At 40.9% G+C, this 19,388-nt stretch overlaps 1 protein-coding gene across 2 annotated transcripts in view; it reads left to right on the top strand.

The window, feature by feature from the left end:
• osbpl9 (oxysterol binding protein-like 9) overlaps positions 1 to 19,388 on the top strand; it is a 48,107-nt gene that overhangs the window by 8,778 nt on the left and 19,941 nt on the right. The window lies entirely within an intron of this gene.

Raw genomic sequence — 19,388 nt, 5'->3', positions numbered from 1 at the left:
TGACTAAAATAAACTGCCCTGTATCACCACAGACACCGGGGCCAACATTGTGGCAACTGAACTGGCCGTGGCTAAATTGCTTTGGCCACAATCTCCATCTTGCCGTCACCAACGGTGTGAACAGCGAGAGCACACGCACAGAGGTCGGGTTCCAAGCCTATGTAGAGCCCTAGTGAAGGCCCAGATGGAGCTGAACCTCAAGTCACAGCCTCATTCTGGTGAGAAATTAAGTTTAATCAGCTATAATAACCATTTAAAAGAACAAGCTATGCAAAATTATTGTTCATGTATAATTATGTTATTCAGATGCCCTAGGAAATCAACAAACAAAATAGGCATATTTCCTTGAATCATTCAAGGGCAGTTTCGCGGACAGATTAAACTTAATCCTAGACTAAATTGCATTTTTAAACTGGACTAAATGACATTGCATTTCTAAGACATGTTTTAAAGTAGTCTGACTTTCCCTAGCCTAGATTTAAAAAGTCTGTGTTCCAGAGGGATGATTTGGAGCTAGATCTAAATAAAGGCTTAAATTTAACCTGGACAGAGGCATGTTTAACTTCAGATGAATTGATGTGTGCCCCCAGGTTGTTCTGGGCAACGGAGAAAGATGGATTAACTAGACTATTTCAATGATGATCAAAGAGCACCACCAAGGCCAGACAGAAGGGTGCTTCTAGACAGGAGCAACCCACTGAAGGATTTTGATTAAATCAATTCCTGTGTCCTTTTACGTATGTACTAAGAAAATGCAACTGACATTTGTTTGCTTGAACCAAGCCTTTCATCTGACTCTTTGGGGAAGGTCCATCCTTCCTTCCCTACAAGTTCTGATCACCTTGAGGTTTATGGCTTCTGTAACCTTCTGTCGTGAAACAGGATATTTGTGTGGTGCAAGTGATCTGACTGTATGCAGAATAGTCCAAAAAGACTGCAATGCTATATGTGAACTGAAAGACAATGACATCAAGTTCCCTGATGCTGTTGCCCAAGCCAACAACAAGGTAGAGTTCTATGAATATGGGAACTTCCCACAAGTAATTGGCTGTATAGATGGATGTCATATTCCCATCGTGTCCCTCTACAGCAGATGCTGAGGAGTGTAGGAATCTTAAACTGGTTGTCAATAAATGTACTCAGTGTGGGTGCTTCCAATTTGCAGTTCTCCAACATTGTTGTACGTTTGGAAAGGGGCAACTCATGACTCAAGGATTTTCCAAAACTCCTCTTTGTATGCTCAGCTTGAAGGAGGACAACGGAGTGGAACCATATTTGGTGACAGTGGGCATGCACAGGTTAACTTGTTGTTCACCTCCTAGAGCATTGGGCCAGTAACCAAAAGGTTGCTGGATCGAATCCCCGAACTGACAAAGTAAAAATCTTTCGTTCTGCCCCTGCGCAAGGCTTAACCCACTGTTCCCCGTGCACTGAAGGCATTGTGAAGCAACCGCAGTGCTTCACAATTGCCTTAAACAGCATGGCTGCCCAGATCCTGGCATTGAGGATGACTCAGATGTTACCATGATTGAGGCAGACAATGACAGAAATGTACAAGCCTGCAGAGAGAATTTTCTCACAAAAATGGCTTAAGTGATTGAAGCAAACAATAGCCATGGATTGGTAACAAAGGTTTTTGATTCAGGAATGGAAATATCAGGACCTCGTACTGCTGATGCTTAATGTTTCTCTCTTGCTTCATAACCAACTCAACATAAAGGATTTGCATCTTCATATCATACTTTTACATTAGCTTGTGCTCATGAAATTCCATGGCCAGTTTCTCATGCATTCTCAGCCTCTAATCTTTGTCCTCCAATCTTCCCTCCTGGCTGCTGCAGATGTAGGGGGCTGACCTTCATCCTCTTAAGAGAAGTCTCCTCCAAACTATGGCGATCATCCGCCTCTAGAAAATTATTACATTGCTGCCTTAGAGAACATTAGTTATTCAAGAGTTAAGTTCATTACATTTTTATTATGGAATTGCAAGAGATGACTGACAACATTACATATTCTCTGCAGTCTGGGGATGGCACATGTTGAATGAATGTGTCCTACCATATGAGGATTGAAACGTTCCCCCATCTAAACTGTCCAAATGGTCATCATCTGGGATACCTTCCATTGGTTGCTGGCTATCAATTATCCCGGTAAAGTCCCCCAGCTCATCTGTCTCTGGTCTTAACAGTCTTAACACTCCCTACGAGCAAAAGCATTTGTCTTCAAGTAGATTTTTGTTGTTCCACAGGACCTTAGAAACATGAGACAATATAGCAATTATATTAGAAATTATGTAAAACATACATTTAGGCCCCACTGTTATGCAATAACTAACATTTCAAAGCGACTCTGATTTGTAAAAGTGGGCCAACGATAAATAGTTAGATGAAGTTGGATGAAGTTGGATGAAGTTAGTTAGATGAAGTTGTTGGAGCTTCCTTTTGTTTACCTTTTAATTTGAATTCATTACACATGGTAGTCCAGGCATTCTTCTCGTTTTCTGTTGAATCATGCTGTTTGTTGTCAATAATTGGGTGGTTTGACACAATTTGCTGAAGAGTGTTTTGTATATAAAATTAATATTTTACCTCCGTCCATTGTTTGTTTTAGGTGACTTGCTCCAATTCCACACAATGCTTATGTGTCCCATCCCGGGTTATTGCAGCATCCTCTGATTAGCACCAAGTGCACATCGTTAATCTAAGCAGGCTTCACAAAGATGAATTTGTTAGGCCTTATTTACCTTAACTGGGACTCCTTAATCTAGAACTAATACATCTGAAGTTAATAACATCTCAGAAAGTGTTTTGTAAATCTGGATTCATTTAAGTAGAACTAGCTTAGTCCTGACTTAAATTTAAATCAAATCACATTTTATTGGTCACATACACATGGTTAGCAGACATTATTGCGAGTGTAGCCTAATGCTTGTGCTTCTAGTTCCCGCAGTGCAGCAATATCTAACAGGTAATCTAACAATTCCACAACTACCTAATACAAACAAATCTAATGGAATAAGAATATATACATTATAAATATATGGATGAGCAATGACCGAGCAGCATAGGAAAGATGGTATAAAATATCATATACATATGAGATGAGTAATGCAAGATGTATGTAAACATCATTATTAAAGTGACTATTGATCCATTTATTAATGTGGCCAATGATTTCAAGTCTACACCACCCATAACAGGCAGCAGCCACTAACACAGAGAGGCAGCAGCCTCTGTATTAGTGATGGCTGTTTAACCTGATTTTCCTGATTGTTTTTCAGTCTCTCGGTCCCAGCATTGATGTACCTATACTGACCTCGCCTTCGGGATGGTTGCAGGGTGAACAGGCAGTTGCTTGGGTGGTTGTTGTCCTTGATGATCTTTTTGGCCTTCCTGTGACATCGGGTGCTGTAGGTGTCCTGGAGGGCAGGTAGTTTGCTCCCGGTAATGTGTTGTGCAGACCGCACCACCCTCTGGTGAGCCCTGCGGTTATGTGCGGTGTAGTTGCTGTACCAGTCGGTGATACAGCCCGACAGGATGCTCTCAATTGTGCATCTGCAAAAGTTTGTGAGGGTTTTAGGTGACAAGACACATTTCTTCAGCCTCCTGTGGTTGAAGAGGCACTGTTGCACCGCCTTCACCACATTGTCTGTGTGGGTGAACCTTTTCAGTTTGTCCGTGATGTGTACGCTGAGGACCTTAACTTTCCACCTTCTCCCCTGCTGTCCCGTTGATGTGGATAGGGGGGGTGCTCCCTCTGCTGTTTCTTGAAGTCCACGATCATCTCCTTTGTTTTGATGACATTGAGTGAGTTTATTTTCCTGACACCACAGGAAAGTGCCCTCACCACCTCCCTATAGGCTGTCTCGTCGTTGTTGGTTATCAAGCCTATTGCTGTTAACATCTGCAAACTTGAGTGGAAGCGTGCATGGCCACGGAGTCATGGGTGAACAATTAAATTCTGTCCACAAAACTGCGCTTCAATGTTGCATTGCCGTAGGCACATTGTATTTTCACAACGAAATAAGCCTTTTTTCTTTTCTTTGCCAATCAAACCCACTGAATATACTTAAATAATAATGATGATCTATAAAATATTTTTTTTATTTTTTTTTTATTCACCTTTATTTAACCAGGTAGGCTAGTTGAGAACAAGTTCTCATTTGCAACTGCGACCTGGCCAAGATAAAGCATAGCAGTGTGAACAGACAACACGGAGTTACACATGGAGTAAACAATTAGCAAGTCAATAACACAGTAGAAAAAAGTCTATATACATTGTGTGCAAAAGGCATGAGGAGGTAGGCGAATAATTACAATTTTGCAGATTAACACTGGAGTGATAAATGATCAGATGGTCATGTAAAGGTAAAGATATTGGTGTGCAAAAGAGCAGAAAAGTAAATAAATAAAAACTGTGGGGATGAGGTAGGTGAAAATGGGTGGGCTATTTACCAATAGATTATGTACAGCTGCAGCGATCGGTTAGCTGATCAGATAGCAGATGTTTGAAGTTGGTGATGGAGATATGTCTCCAACTTCAGCGATATTTGCTATTCGTTCCAGTCACAGGCAGCAGAGAACTGGAACGGAAGGCGGCCAAATGAGGTGTTTGCTTTAAGGATGATCAGTGAGATACACCTGCTGGAGCGCGTGCTACGGGTGGGTGTTGCCATCGTGACCAGTGAACTGAGATAAGGCGGAGCTTTACCTAGCATGGACTTGTAGATGACCTGGAGCCAGTGGGTCTGGCGACTAATATGTAGCGAGGGCCAGCCGACTAGAGCATACAGGTCGCAGTGGTGGGTGGTATAAGGTGCTTTAGTAACAAAACGGATGGCACTGTGATAAACTGCATCCAGTTTGCTGAGTAGAGTATTGGAAGCCATTTTGTAGATGACATCGCCGAAGTCGAGGATCGGTAGGATAGTCAGTTTTACTAGGGTAAGTTTGGCGGTGTGAGTGAAGGAGGCTTTGTTGCGGAATAGAAAGCCAACTCTAGATTTGATTATGGGAATCCTGTGTGTACTACACTAGAAAGCATGATTTGGAGGATCATTTGCTTGTTTAAAAAAAAAGTGGGGGAAAATAAAGCTGTGGATTGTTAAGTCGTAGAGCGTGTCGGAAGGCAGCGGATTTGGAAAATAGGCTACCTAATAGATTGTTGAGTCAATAAAAGAGAGGCCGAGCCAGGCATGTCACAATATAAAAAAAACAAAATACAGTACAAAGCAATTGGCTATTGCTGTTAAGAGACGGCGATGAAAAGACAGATCAGTCTTAGTTATAAAAATGTACAGTGACTGAGCAAACAGTTAATGGCACTAGCAGAGAATATCCCTGGTGAGTGTGCATATTCACTGTCTATCATTGGTTCATTGTCACTTGAAAGTTGTATTAAAAAAAGATTCTGTAGAAAATAAATATTAGCCTAAATGATGAATATCCATTTTACTCATCACATTAGGAATAGAAGGCTTCATATTTTTGGGGGTGAAAATTAGCTCCCCCAACTCACGCACCGCCTATGAGCAGGACATTGAGGCCTAAATGCGCTAATGTTGTTCCTTTGCTAATGCTGTGCTCCCCCCCCCCCTCCATCGAGTACTGAAAGTATTAAAATAACATGTATCCACCAATCCAAAGAGGGGAATAGGTGGGAGTTTGAAAGCCCGCTCTTCCACTCTGTGGACAAAGAATCCCATTGTTGCTCTGTCAGAAGGGCTACAATTTTGGTATTTTATTAGGATCCGCATTAGCTGTTGCAAAAGAAGCAGCTTCTCTTCCTGGGATCCATACAAAACACAATACCTAATGACATAATACAGAACATCAATGGACAAAAACGGCTCAAAGACAGAACTACATAAAAATAAAAAAAAGTTTAAAAGCACACGTAGCCTTCATATCAATGCATACACAACTATCTAGGTCAAATAGGGGAGATGCGTTGTGCTGCTTTGTGTTTTTAAAATCAGGTTTGCTGTTTTCATTTGAGCAATATGAGATGGAAGTTCCTTCAATTAGGGCTCTATATAATTCTGTTCCCTTTCTTGAATTTGTTCTGCATTTGGGAACTGTGAAAAGACCCCTGGTGGCATGGCTGGTGGGATAAGTGTGTATCAGCGCTGTGTTTAAGTTGACTATGCAAACAATTTGGGATTTTCAACACGATGTTTCTTTATAAAAAGAAGTGATGCAGTCAGTCTCTCAACTCTTAGCCAAGAGAGACTGGCATGTATAGTATTATTATCAGCCTTCTGATTACAATGAAAGCAAAACGTGCCGCTCTGTTTTGGGCCAGCTGCAGCTTCACTAGGTATTTCCTTGCAGCACTGGACCACACAACTGGGCAATAATCAAGATTATTCAAAACTAGTGCCTGCATAACTTGCTTTTGGAGTGTGGTATCAAAAAAGCGGAGCATCTCTTTGTTACGGACAGACCTCTCCCCATCTTTACAACCATTGAATCTATATGTTTTGACCATGACAGTTTACAATCTAAGGTAATGCCAAGTAATTTATTCTCCTCAACTTGTTCAACAGCCACACCATTCATTACCAGATTCAGCTGAGGTCAAGCACTTAATGAATGATTTGTACCAAATACAATGCTCTTAGATTTAGAGATGTCCAGGACCAGTTTATTACTGGCCACCCATTCCAAAACAGACTGCAACTCTTTGTTAAGCTTTTCAGTGACTTTATTAGCTGTGGTTGCTGATGCGTATATGGTTGAATCATCAGTGTACATGGACACACATGCTTTGTTTAATGCCAGTGGCAAGTCATTGGTAAAAATAGAAAGAGTAGAGGGCCTAGAGAGCTGCCCTGCGGTACACCACACTTTACATGTTTGACATTAGAGACCCTCACATTAAAGAAAAGTTATATTAGATGGCTCTGAATCCATGATATGGCTCTGAATCCACGATACGGCAGAGGTTGAACAGCCATAACACGTTTTTTTTCAACAACAGGTTATTGTCAATAATATCAGACTGCACTGAAATCTAACAGTACAGCTCCCACAATCTCATTATTATCCATTTCTTTCAACCAATCATCAGTCATTTGTGTCAGTGCAGTGCATGTTGAGTGTCCTCTATAACGTGCTGAAAGTCTGTTGTTAATTTGTTTACAGAGAAATAGCATTGTATTTGGTTGAACACCATTTTTTTCAACAGTGTGTTATGAGCTGGCAGCAAGCTTATATGTCTGCTGTTAGAACCAGTAAAGGCCACTTTACCACTCTTGGGTAGCGAAATTACTTTGGCTTCCTTCCAGGTCTTGAGGACAAAGATTTTTAATCTGAGCCTAGAGGAAAGTATGAAAGATAGGAGTGGCTATGGAATTGGCTACAATTCTCAGTAGCTTTCCATCTAAGTTGTCAATGCCAGGAGGTTTGTCATTTATTGATAACAATCATTTTTCCACCTCTCCCACACTAACTTTACAAAATTCAAACTGTCAATGCTTTTCTTTCATTATTTGTTTTATGCATGACAGTCCGGTACAACATTGGTTCCCAAAGACCCATAAATGAATACACAAGTCCTTGTACCTTGACACGAATGGGGTATGGTGGCCGACAACCTTAAAGAGTTACAATTCTTCCAGCAAAAAAAAAAACAAATCACTGCGTTTGCAGTGGGCTAATGAGCTAAAACACTAGAGAATTGGAACCACATAGCCTGTTCTGATGTATCCCGGTTCCTGCTGTTTCACGCTGATGGGAGGACTAGGGTATGGAGAAAACAATACATCCATCAGGTGCATCCCTTCATGTCTGCAATGTATCCATATGCAAATAGATTTGTTTCAGCAGGATGACGCCACAAGGCTAGGATTGTCCAGGAATGGTCCCACAAACATGACAGTGAATTTGGCTTACTGCGGTGGCCTACCCAGTCACCAGATCTCAATCCAATTGAGCATCTGTGGGATGAGATTGAATGAGATATTCACAGTAGAGATCCACTACAAGCCAACTTGACACAACTGTGGGAAGCATTGGAGTTATTATGGGACAGCACCACTGTGGAACACTTTCGAGTCCATGCCCCGATCGCAAGCCTCGAACGCTTTGAGCACAGTCTGTATTTGAAGGCTCTTCCCCAGCCGGGCTTTAACACTGTTAATGGTGTCCTGGAGAGCAGAGAGAGATAGTAGTTTGGGTTATTGTAAGAGTCATAGAACCATCCTGGAACGAATTGAGGCTGTTCTAAGTGCAAAAGGGGGTGCAATGCATATTTAGGTGTTCCTAATGTTTAGAACACATAGTGTATGTAGGACTGAGAAATATAAACGTGTGATGTCCGCTAAATGAACATGTTAATTTCACTGACATGGCGCAGGCATAGCCTCCGCTACTATAGCATAAAGCATTCTTTCTTAGTATTCTGCCTTGTCTATTATGTTTTTTTATGACCTTCCTATACAACATATTAATGGATTACTTTGTGTATATTACATGGATTTATTAGACTGGTGGCCATTGGTACTCCCAAGTCCCGACTGTTCTACTGTTAAACGGTGCAACAGACTTTCATGGCGCATTGAGGATGAAATGCTCAGTTTCTTTCACGATATTTATCTAAAAGTAGGCCTACTGTTACTGTAATTTCACATCTAGGAAAAGTCAGGGACAGGTGGGTTGAAGGTTATTTTAATAAAGTCATTGAAATGACGTCCAACTATAAGGCCTAAGAGTGTGTCCTGTTTAACGTACCTTATTGGCGTGAAGGCCTACGTCAACATACAGTGCATTTGGAAATTATTCAGACACCTTGACTTTTCCCACATTTTGTTCTATCCTCCTACACTTCTTGATTTTTCTTGTTATTATAATTATTCTTATTTTAATAATTGTAAGTAATGTCATTATCATTAGTAGACTAATAGCCTTCTATAACCACCATTGAGCAGTAGGCCTAAGAGCATGCCTTTTACAGTAGCATATGTATAGCCTACCTAAAACATCTGTTAATACATTTCAAGTCCCTTAAAAATAGAAATCAACTCGACAAGAGTCTATTGTCCTGCTTCCTTTGTATTCCAATGAATTGATTGAATAGGTATGGCTGCCAAATAATTTACACCTGGCTCATAGCTTTGTAGCGTATTTACAGTGCACTTTGTCTGTTGAGAAGTGCATCCCAAGCTTTCTGTAGTACATTTTATTTCTCAACAATTACATTGAGCAAAGGGCACTCACATCAGCCATTCACAGTGAGTGCATAAGCCTATACTCCGCACGACCTTGACCATCTCCTCCCTCACCCCCTTCAACGAGTCATTCTCCGCCTGAATCTACCATTGCCACCGAATGCATCTTTCTGTTGTTAACATTCCGGTCTCAAATAAATCATTACATATAATCATATACGTATTAACCATAAGAAGCCCCTTCTGTCTCTCTGCTTGGTAAACAGGGTTAATTACACGTGATTACAGTGTTAAAACAGAAAAAACTCAAAGGTTAACAGTTCAGGCATTCATTCCAAGTGGTTAAGGTTTTGAGAAGGATTCAAACAAAATAATAATAAAAAACAATATATTGATATATATACAGCTATCGACTTTCATTAGGTTATTAGAAGGCTATTTCAAAGCGATTTTGAGTTGTCAATGTGTAAATATATTTTAATTTTTTATCGTATTCTGTTTGGTAATGGAACACGAAGCCCCTTATTTCTTCAATGTAATAATTTATTAATTCATAAGGGTAGCCCTTTCCTGCAGTCAAATGACCTCGTGGCCTCATGGGTGGAATGATTTTCATAATCAACATTGTTTATTCAACATTGAAAATCCAGTGTTTCGATGTCTAACAGTTTTGTTATTTCAGTCTTCTGTGATGTATATCATGTGTAATATTGGGATGCAAACTCAATGTAATACATTTCAGCTCTATCTGACATGGTATGGGTGTCTTTTTAAACTTTTTTTAAGCCCATAACAATGTGTGTGAGGTGCATACTTTTTTTTTGTTTCAAAGTAGATTTGTTTTAAGACTACCACGAAACACTCTGACCTTGATTTAGCCCACTGCAGTAAAAGGTTATTAAACCGATAGGTCTTAGGGCTGCAGTAAATTTTATAAGATTACCAGGTTCATTTTTCAAAAGATTTTACTGCCTGTAGTATGTAGCCTACAGTAGAGGGGGTAGCCAATGTTACAGCTTTAATATGCTTGTTCTCAACATTGATGAAAAATAATATGCTTGTTCTCAACATTGATTAAAAATGAACTCTATATAACTCTATAGGCTAATAGGTGTGGTGAAAATAATGTGTTCTTAACTGACTTGCCTGGTTAAATAAAGGTAAAATTAAAAAATATGTAAAAAAAAATTTTAAAATAAATTTAAAAAAGGTGTTGGAAAAATTACAAGCTCACAACACATTTCGGATTCTTCATTAGGATTTATTTGATTTAATTTGTTGACATTCATTTCCCATAAAGTCACAAATAAATAATTGGAACACAAACAACATAAGCATATTAACTTGGTCAAAAATGTTGTTTAGTGAAGATGTTAAGAAACAATGTGTCGGTACTTATTTGTGCCTTTGGTTCATAATGAGTCAAAATAGCCTAAATGAATCAATGAAATTGTCTAAATAAATTGTTACATGTAAAATATTGTCTGACATTCTGCTAATTTTCTGATCTATTAAACATTTGATCTCCATACAGTTTTCTGTTTCCAAAACTAGGATCTGTAACAGAGTGGACTGTGTTTTGGAGACTTTCTAAAATTTTCTAAAATGTGCATTGTTTAAAAGGAGTGCAAGGGCGAATGGAGTTATTGCACCCGCGTACTTCAGAGTAGGCGTTCCCTAATAGAAATATGCAAACAAATGCTAGAACATGCCAGTAGGATCTCACTAGCTCATGCTTGGCTCTGCACACTTTCTTGCTTGTTCTGCCCACTAGAATTTGAATTTGCTCCCATTGGAAATGACAGTCTCTGGTCTGTCTTGGGTTAGTTATACAAATCTTTACTAATAGGCTACAGTCCAGTTACAGCTACTTCTGACAAAGTAGAAACAACAAAAAAAAGGTATTTTCACGGGTGTGAGTTGTTGTGCACGCGGAACAGAAGAGCAAGTCTTACAGTGTTCTAAATTTATTCTTCATCCTCATTCAGTTCATTCATTATTCAATCGTGCAGTCGTGCACAATTATCAGTTTCTATCACCTATTCATTGACGTTATTCATTCAGCAAGGAGAGAGACAAATAAGTGCCTAGGTACTAGAGGTCGACTGATTATGATTTTTCAACGCAGATACCGATTATTGGAGGACCAAAAAAGCCGATACGGATTAATCGGCCGGTTTTAAAAATGTATTTGTAATAATGACAATCGCAACAATACTGAATTAACACTTATTTTACCTTAATATAATACATCAATAAAATCCATTTAGCCTCAAGTAAATAATGAAACATGTTCAATTTGGTTTAAATAATGCAAAAACAAAGTGTTGGAGAAGAACGTAAAAGTGCAATATGTGCTATGTAAGAAAGCTAACGTTTCAGTTCCTTGCTCAGAACATGAGAACATATGAAAGCTGGTGGTTCCTTTTAACATGAGTCTTCAATATTCCCAGGTAAGAAGTTTTAGGTTGTAGTTATTATAGGACTATTTCATTAACCTTTGACTATTGGATGTTCTTATAGGCACTTTAGTATTGCCAGTGTAACAGTATAGCTTCCGTCCCTCTGCTCGCTCCTCCCTGGGCTCGAACCAGCAACACAACGACAACAGCCACCACATCGAAGCAGCGTTACCCATGCAGAGCAAGGGAAACAACCACCCCAAGGCTCAGAGCAAGTGAAGTTTGAAACGCTATTAGCGCATGCTAACTAGCCAGCTATTTCACTTCGGTCACACCAGCCTCATCTCTGGAGTTGATAGGTTTGAAGTCAAAAACAGCGCAATGCTTGACGCACGTCGAAGAGCTGCTGGCAAAATGCACGAAAGTGCTGTTTGAATGAATGAATTCTCGCCTGCTTCTGCCTACCACCGCTCAGTCAGATACTTAGATACTTGTATGCTTGTATGCTCAGTCAGATTATATGCAACACAGGACACGCTAGATAATATCTAGTAATAACTACACATGGTTGATGATAACTAGTGATTATGATTTGTTTTTTATAAGATAAATGTCATGCTCGCTAGCAATTTACCTTGGCTTACTACATTTGCGTGACAGGCAGTCTCCTTGTGGAGTGCAACGAGAGAGAGGCAGGTCGTTATTGCGTTGGACTAGTTAACTGTAAGGTTGCAAGATTGGTTCCCCCGAGCTGACAAGGTGAAAATCTGTCGTTCTGCCCCTGAACGAGCCAGTTAATCCACCGTTTCTAGGCCGTCATTGAAAATAAGAATGTGTTCTTAACTGACTTGCCTAGTTAAATAAAGGTGTAAAAAAAAAAAAATTTTAAATTGCCAAAGCGGCGCACAAAAATATCGATTTCCGATTGTTATGAAAACTTGAAATCGGCCCTAATTAATCGGCCATTCTGATTAATCGGTCGACCTCTACTAGGTACCAACTCTTTTTCATTGTGTGTTGCGCAATGACACAGTAATGCAATGTAATGTACTATACCACAACTTACCTCAATGTCCCACGGCATAGTCTCAACTTACTTCAACCCCCTCTCTCTCCTCCAATCAAGATACTACGTTATTGTGTTTACCAAAAACTGTTGTGCGTCACGCCATCTAGCTTCTCTCTTTGTATTACAGAACATTCCATTCATTTAGCCAAATGATGGGAAGAAGAGGTGAACAGTAAATAATTCACATCCTTTGGAGGAATCCTGAAGAGCAGTTTGGAGTAGTGTGTTTTTTAATAAGCAGAGAGGAAATGGAGTCATGTCATCTGCTGCTTGTTAGACACACTGCTAGCGCCTGTCTGAACACTGTCACCTTGCTGAAGGCTCTCTGGTTTTTCCACTGCCCATCTCTGTATCTCTGTGCCTGGCTATCCGTAATAAGACATGCTCTAGAGAATGGCCTCTTTGTGCACTACTGGCCCAGGAGTTGCACTTTGCTTTCAGCCAGAGGAGCCACTCTACCTTCCTGGGGAGAAGGGAAGCATTAGGCCCTAATTGGGTTGTGAGAACGTGCCATGTCATGGCCTGTTTGGGCTCAGTGTTGAACACTCAGGCACTGCACAGGTTTCTGACCAGCCTGGGCCTCAAACCACCACATTCATACCAAGAGTTCAGATTTTCCCAGTTCATATTATGCGAATGAGGGAAATCATAACCATGAGGACTATCAAAACTGAAGTGTTTTTGCTGTACAGAACAATAGTTTTATTGGTCTCCAAGTTATGTCAGTGTTCAATATATTATATTAGTGTTAATGATTTGCTGTTGCTATCACTTCATCAGCAATGTCTGTAGCTTATATCACACTCAAGACTGACCCCAGTAATGATTGTTGGTGTTATGACAGATGGTGTATCCTCTCATGAGACTGCATCCCTCTGTTAGTAAGGAGTGGCCATGTTTGGGATGCACTGTAAATGGCACACAGAGATGGCACATTGCTTGCAGATCACAGATAGGTGTGGAACTGACCAAACAGTGCATCCTCACTGTCACACAAAGAGCTTAAGGTAGAAGGGAGATGCATCATTAGGTCTTTACATGCCATGCAACCAAGTGGTAACTACTACTGTTTTCACGTAGGATTTACTATATTTTTCCTGTAACTAACAAATTGTGCAATGTTTTATATGACCCCCTTAAAAACAGGCCCATTATTACCACATTCTTGCCTGCATACGCCTTTTATACCACTTGTGTGCATGTCGGAATGCTGGGGACCAGTGGTAGAAGTGGTGTGCAGATGTGGTTGGGCGTCGATTTGAATAATTCCATTTAAATATACACCAAAAATAAATCCATTATTTGTTTGTTTAGGCAGGTCTTAAGAAACATACGAATAATAAAATGCATTTTCAAAAGGCAAGAATATAGCATATTTTAAGTTTTAATGTCAAATGAAATCGATAGCTCCTTATTTTGTTCATTTAATAGACAAGTAACACCTACCCAATCACAGTCAACACGCATATATTTTATAATGGAATATAACAGAATAAAATACATATTTTCCCACACAACCTGTGTCACGGGAACGTGTTGAACCGCTGTCAATTTAAAAAAAAATATTTTGAAACTGAGCCCAAGCCCATACTTTTTTTTAATGCACGTTTCGCTCCACTTTGTTAGGGAGCAGGCATAGGGTCGGTCTTACCTTCAGCATGATACCGATTTGAAAATAATAGCCATCATATTTTAATTGAATCTTTTACTTTAAAAAAAACTAACCCCTTTTTTTCTCCCCAATTTCATGGTATCCAATTGGTAGTTAGTCTTGTCTCAGCACTGCCACTCTATGGACTCGGGAGAGGCGAAGGTCGAGAGCCGTGCGTCCTCTGAAACACAATCGAACCAAGCCGCACTGCTCCTTGACACAATGCCCTCTTAACCCGGAAACCAGCCACAGCAATGTGTCGGAGGAAACACCGTGCACCTGGTGACTGTGTCAGCGCGCACGGCTCGCCACAGGAGTCGCTAGTGCGCGATGGTACAAGGATATCCCTGCCAGCCAAACCCTCCCCTAATCCCTAACCCGGACGATGCTGAGCCAATTCTGGGCCGCCCCATGGATCTCCCGGTCGCGGCCGGCTGCGACAAAGCCTGGACTCAAACGCAGAAACTGCAGAAACTCTTGTTCATATTTCACAACCTCTGTGGGCTTTTGAGCAAAATAATAGACCTTCACTTTAAGCAACATCATTGCATACTAAATGTATTTGATCAGAGAGAGATCATATTTGTTTGCTACAAATAGATGAGTGACAGTGCATTCGGAAAGTATTCAGACCCCTTGACTTTTTCCACATTTTGTTACGTTACAGGCTTATTCTAAAATCAATCTACACAGAGTACTCCATAATGACAAAGCGAGGACAGTTTAAAAAAAACATGTTTGCTAATTTAGGGATGGTCACTCTGACAGAGCTCCAGAATTCCACTGTGGAGATGGGAGGACCTTCCAAAAGGAACATTCCATCTCTGCAGCACTCCACCAATCAGGCCTTTATGGTAGAGTGGCCAGACAGAAGCCACTCCTCAGTAAAATGCACATGACAGACTGCTTGGAGTTTGCCAAAAGGGACCTAAAGACTCTCAGACCAGAATAATAATGAAGACAAACTATGAAATATTACATATGGAATCATGTAGTAATCAAAAAAAGTGTTCAACAAATCTAAATATATATGAGATTATTCAAAGTAGCCTCCTTTTGCCTTGAAGATAGCTTTCCACACAGTGACTGTTACTGTCATTTAGACAGGTTACCTTTGAGTTCTTGGGCACAGGGACTATGGTGGTCTGCTTGAAACATGTATACTGAACAAAAATATAAATGCAACACTTTCAACTATTTTACTGAGTTACATATGAGAAAATAAATTAATTGCAATAAATTAATTCGGCCTTAATCTATGGATTTCACAGGCGAGCAGCCATGGATGGGCCCGGGAGGGCATGGAGCCAGGCCCAGCCAATAAGATTTTACCCACAAAAGGGCTTTATTACAGACATACAGTGGGGCAAAGAAGTATTTAGTCAGCCACCAATTGTGCAAATTCTCTCACTTAAAAAGATGAGAGAGGCCTGTAATTTTCATCATAGGTTGGTACACTTCAACTATGACAGACAAATGAGGAGAAAAAATCCAGAAAATCACATTGTAGGATTTTTTATGAATTTATTTGCAAATTATGGTGGAAAATAAGTATTTGGTCACCTACAAACAAGCAAGATTTCTGGCTCTCACAGATCTGTAACTTCTTATTTAAGAGGCTCCTCTGTCCTCCACTCGTTACCTGTATTAATGGCACCTGTTTGAACTTGTTATCAGTATGAAAGACACCTGTCCACAACCTCAAACAGTCACACTCCAAACTCTACTATGGCCAAGACCAAAGAGCTGTCAAATGACACCAGAAACAAAATTGTAGACCTGCACCAGGCTGGGAAGACTGAATCTGCAATAGGTAAGCAGCTTGGTTTGAAGAAATCAACTGTGGGAGCAATTGCTAGGAAATGGAAGACATACAAGACCACGGATAATCTCCCTCGATCTGGGGCTCCACACAAGATCTCACCCCGTGGGGTCAAAATGATCACAAGACCGGTGAGCAAAAATCCCAGAACCACACGGGGGGACCTAGTGAATGACCTGCAGAGAGCTGGGACCAAAGTAACAAAGCCTACCATCAGTAACACACTACGCCGCCAGGGACTCAAATCCTTCAGTGCCAAACGTGTCACCCTGCTTAAGCCAGTACATGTCCAGGCCCATCTGAAGTTTTCTAGAGAGCATTTGGATGATCCAGAAGAAGATTGGGAGAATGTCATATGGTCAGATGAAACCAAAATATAACTTTTTGGTAAAAACTCAACTCGTCATGTTTGGAGACCAAAGAATGCTGAGTTGCATCCAAAGAACACCATACCTACTGTGAAGCATGGGGTGGAAACATCATGCTTTGGGGCTGTTTTTCTGCAAAGGGACCAGGACAACTGATTAGTGTAAAGGAAAGAATGAATGGGGCCATGTATCGTGAGATTGAGTGAAAACCTCCTTCCATCAGCAAGGGCATTGAAGATGAAACGTGGCTGGGTCTTTCAGCATGACAATGATCCCAAACACACCGCCCGGGCAACGAAGGAGTGGCTTCGTAAGAAGCATTTCAAGGTCCTGGAGTAGCCGAGCCAGTCTCCAGATCTCAACCCCATAGAAAATCTTTGGAGGGAGTTGAAAGTCCGTGTTGCCCAGCAACAGCCCCAAAACATCACTGCTCTAGAGGATATCTGCATGGAGGAATGGGCCAAAATACCAGCAACAGTGTGTGAAAACCTTGTGAAGACTTACAGAAAACGTTTGACCTCCCAAAGGGTATATAACAAAGTATTGAGAAACTTTTGTTATTGACCAAATACTTATTTTCCACCATAATTTGCAAATAAATTCATAAAAAATCCTACAATGTGATTTTCTGGATTTTTTTCCTTCTCATTTTGTCTGTCATAGTTGAAGTGTACCTATGATGAAAATTACAGGCCTCATCTTTTTAAGTGGGAGAACTTGCACAATTGGTGGCTGACTAAATACTTTTTTGCCCCACTGTACTCTTCAGTTTCATCAGCTGTCCGGGGTGCTGGTCTCAGACGATCCCACGGGTGAAGAAGCCAGATGTGGAGGTCCTGGGCTGGTGTGGTTACACAGGGTCTGCAATTGTGAGGCCAGTTGGACTTACTGCCATATTCTCTAAAACAACATTGGAGGTGGCTTATGGTAGAGAAATTAACATTAAATTCTTTGGCATCATCTCTTGTGGATATTCCTGCAGTCAGCATGCCAATTGCACGCTCCCTCAACTTGAGACATCTGTGGCATTATGCTGTGTGACAACTGCACTTCTCCTTTGCCAAAACTTGGCAAAGGAGAAATGCACCCTAACAGGGATGTAAGCACATTTGTGCACAAAATCGTAGAAAATTACGCATTTTGTGTGTATGGAAAATTTCTGGGACCTTTTTTTATTTCAGCTCATGAAACGTGGGACCAACTCTTTACATGTTGCATTTTATATTTTTGTTCAGTATAGGTATTAGTTTCAGTCAGGAGTTTGAAAATGTCAGTGAAGCTGGTCAGCGCATGCTCAGGAGTACTCATCCTGGTAATCCACCTGGCCTTGTGAATGTTAACCTGCTTAAAGGTCTTACTCACATCGGCTATGGAGAGCGTGATCACACAGTCGTCTGGAACAGCTGGTGCTCTCGTATGATTCAGTGTTGCTTGCCTCAACGCAACCCTGGAAGGTATTTAGTGCATCTGGTAGGCTCGTGTCACTGGGCAGCTTACGGCTGGGTTTCTTTTAATTCGTAGTAGTTTACAAGCCCTGCCACATCCGACAAGTGTCAGAGCCGGTGTAGTAGAATTCGATCTTGGTCCTGTATTGATGCTTTGCCAGTTTGATGGTTCGTTGGAGAGGGCATAACGGGATTTCTTATAAGCGTCCGGATTAGTGTCCTGTTCCTTGAAAGCAACAGCTCTCGCTTTCAGCTCAGTGCTGATGTTGCCTATAATCCATGGCTTCTGTTTGGGATATGTACAGTCGTGGCCAAACGTTTTGAGAATGACACAAATATACATTTTCACAGTGTGCTGCCTCAGTTTGTATGATGGCATTTTGCATGTACTCCAGAATGTTATGAAGAGTGAGCAGATTAATTGAAAAGTTCCTCTTTGTCATGCAAATGAACTGAATCCCCCAAAAATAGTGCCTCTGCATTTCAGCCCTACCACAAAAGGACCAGCTGACATGTCAGTGATTCTCTCGTTAACACAGGTTTGAGTGTTGACGAGGACAAGGCTGGAGATCACTCTGTCATGCTGATTGAGTTCGAATAACAGACTGGAAGCTTCAAAAGGAGGGTGGTGCTTGGAATCATTGTTCTTCCTCTGTCAAACATGGTTTCCTGCAAGGAAACATGTGCCATCATCATTGCTTTGCACAAAAAGGGCTTCACAGGCAAGGATATATTTCCGATTGTTTGGAGCATCCGGAAAAAAGCTTGTCCGGAGGAGACAAGTTGAGCGCTACCATCAGTCCTGTGTCATGCCAACAGTAAAGCATCCTGAGATGCTGTGTGGGGTTGCTTCTCAGCCAAGGGAGTGGGCTCACTCACAATTTTGCCTAAGAACACAGCCATGAATAAATAATGGGACCATCACATCCTCCGAGACCAACTTCTCCCAACCATCCAGGAACAGTTTGGTGACGAACAATGCCTTTTCCAGCATGATGGAGCACCTTGCCATACGGCAAAAGTGATCACTAAGTGGCCCGAGGAACAAAACATCAATATTTTGTGTCCATGGCCAGGAAACTCCCCAGACCTTAATCCCATTGAGAACTTGTGGTCAATCCTCAAGAGGCGGGTGGACAAACAAAAAGCCACAAAGTCTGACAAACTTCAAGCATTGATGATGCAAGAATGGGCTGCCATCAGTCAGGATGTGGCCCAGAAGTTAATTGACAGCATGCCAGGGCTGATTACAGCGGTCTTGAAAAAGAAGCGTCAAACACTGCAAATATTGACTCTTTGCATCAACTTCATGTAATTGTCAATAAAAAGCCTTTGACACTTATGAAATGCTTGTAATTATACTTCAGTATTCCATAGTAACATCTGACAAATATCTAAAGACACTGAAGCAGCAAACTTTGTGAAAATGTATATTTGTGTCATTCTCAACTTTTGGCCACGA

Source organism: Oncorhynchus keta, chromosome 1, assembly GCF_023373465.1.
Source record: "Oncorhynchus keta strain PuntledgeMale-10-30-2019 chromosome 1, Oket_V2, whole genome shotgun sequence".
NCBI classification, from domain to species: domain Eukaryota; kingdom Metazoa; phylum Chordata; class Actinopteri; order Salmoniformes; family Salmonidae; genus Oncorhynchus; species Oncorhynchus keta.
The sequence above is the reverse complement of the archived record's forward strand: the minus strand, read 5'-3'. Positions and strand labels throughout refer to the sequence as shown.